Source organism: Aegilops tauschii, chromosome 4 (genome assembly GCF_002575655.3).
Source record: "Aegilops tauschii subsp. strangulata cultivar AL8/78 chromosome 4, Aet v6.0, whole genome shotgun sequence".
Classification (NCBI taxonomy): domain Eukaryota; kingdom Viridiplantae; phylum Streptophyta; class Magnoliopsida; order Poales; family Poaceae; genus Aegilops; species Aegilops tauschii.
The window spans coordinates 353,627,289-353,629,656 of NC_053038.3; positions in this window are offsets into that span (position 1 = coordinate 353,627,289).

The following is a 2,368-nucleotide window of genomic DNA, read 5'->3' on the forward strand; positions in this document are numbered from 1 at the left end:
GCAAAATGCTTGGGACTTAATAGTGCATCATGAGAATCCTGATGTTGACCCGGTATTTGTACAGGCCACCACTAGTCAACTTGAATCAGAAGTATCTGAGTTGAAGAACCGCCTGGAAGCACAGGAGACTGAAACCCAAAGAGCCAACTCCAAATTCGAATTCAGTGTATCTGAACAAGAAAAACTAAAAAAAGGCTTTGAAGTGGAGAAGAAAGCCTGGGCTGACGAAAATATCGCCTTGATCAATCAGGCTGAGAAAGCAGAGGCGGGTCTTGCAGAGGTGACCGCCGAATTATCTGGCTTAACACGCCGTATATCTCAGATGGTCTCAGCAATCTTTGGTAAGTCACCCTGCCAGTGTTAAATATTTGAATCTTTCTAATAAGCATATAAATTGTCATCAACTCACTAGACATTGTAATGCAGGTCCCAGGAGCTCAAATCTTAACCAAAGCATGCTGATAAAGCTGAAGGCGGTTTATACGCTGGTGGAACAACTCTACACCGGATCTCAGCGTGCCTTAGCCGCAGTGGCCCTGTCAAATGAAGTTCCCACACTCTTGGCGGATGTACTAAAGAATCTTTCTGTGCTGCCCCAGCGGTGCAATGAACTGATGCGATCGTCTGCAAGAGCCGGAGCCGTGGCTGCCTTAAGCCGGGCCAAAGCTTGGTTGCCGGAGTTAGACCCAGCCGACATTGCCATTGGTTATCCAAGCCTTAAGGAGGACGGTACTCCCTTTGAACAAGCAGATTTCACCACTTGTGTCGTGGAATTGTCACGGCAGATGTCCTCGAGCTAGGACTTAGTCGTGGAGCCATCGCAACTAGGAAGCTTGAAGGGGTTAAGCGGGACAAGGAACACGAGGGTTTATACTGGTTCGGCCCCTTATGGTGAAGGTAAAAGCCTACGTCCAGTTTGAGGTGGTATTGATCAGGGTTTCGATAACCAGGGAGCTAAACCGCTATGCCTGGCTCTCAATCAGATTGTTCCTGTCCCTAAACCGCTGCCGGGTCGTCCCTTTATATAGGGAGGCTGACGCCCAGCAGCTCTCAGAGTCCCGGCCGGCTCATAAGAGTGTCTGGCTCAGACTCTCAGCTATCCTTGCCTTGCACTACAAGTTCTACTATGATAATGATTGTAACTACGGGCCTTAAACCATATCAGGGTCTTAAACCCATCTTTGGCCCACCGTTTTCCTGCTTGGCGCCGGGCTTCTGGCAATGACCATATGAGTAACCCGGCCCCTCCTGGCGGGTGACTCTAAGGTCTATATCCTCAACACTAGGCCCCAGATTGATTTGAGCCGGCTCATGTCAATCTTCCATTCCTTCGACAGAAAACCTCCGGCTTATAATTGTGTGAAGGCCATAACCCAGCGTGACGTCATCCTCCGGACTCCGGATAATCCGTCGTGACGTCATCCTCCATTAAGTCCTTTTTTACTCCGCCAGATCCGCAACGGATCTTTACCTTTACTGTCATCCCGAAAATCGAGGCGTTTCGTGGGGAGATAACCACGTCGTGGTCTCCTTGATTCTCGCGCCCACTTATGAGCTCGCCTTATAAATAGGCCGGCCCGACGGGCCTTCAGCCACTTCTCTCTCCTTCGTCTTCTTCCTCGTGCCACTGCTCCCCTGCCCGAGCTCTGCTACTGCCGCCGCCGCGGGTCTTCTCGTCGTCATCAACTCAGGCCGCTGCATCACCCTGATTTGACCAGAGAAACGCGACGACCTCCGCGACTCACCAGCCACCGTAAGTCCTGCTTGCCCTGTAGAACAGATCTGCCGTAGGGTTCATCCGTGTTCTTCGTGTTCTTCGCTGTCACCTACGAGCCCCGGTAGTTTTTATTTTTACTGCCCTTTTTTATCTTAGCCCTGTGTAGAACTACTGCGGTAGCTGTTTTAGCACCCATTTCTCATGCAAGTAGACCTCCTTTTACTGCATAAGGCCTTGTTCAATGCTCAAGAACTCCCCTGCGTCTGTTTTTTAGGTCTAGAAATTTTCCTTTTGCCCGACCATTTTGATCCAAAATATTTACCGCAATGTGTGAAACCTGTTTTCACCACACTTAGTAAAAAACTGCCCTCATTGAATCATGGCGGTTTACATTTCCGGCTTAAAGAAAACACGCGCCGTAGAATCTTCCGACTTAAGGGAAGCCACGCACCGTAAAACTTTCCAGCTCACTTATAACCAGGTTGTAGACAATTTGAATTACCCTCAAGCACACCAACGGCTTAGATAACCCGATGTACTTAGACATATATCATTAGTCCCCTCCGTAAGCCGCCACTTAACACTGAATTACAACTTTCCTCCGGCTTATACTTAAACCGGACGTTTCCTTTTATCATAGGCTGCCGACTT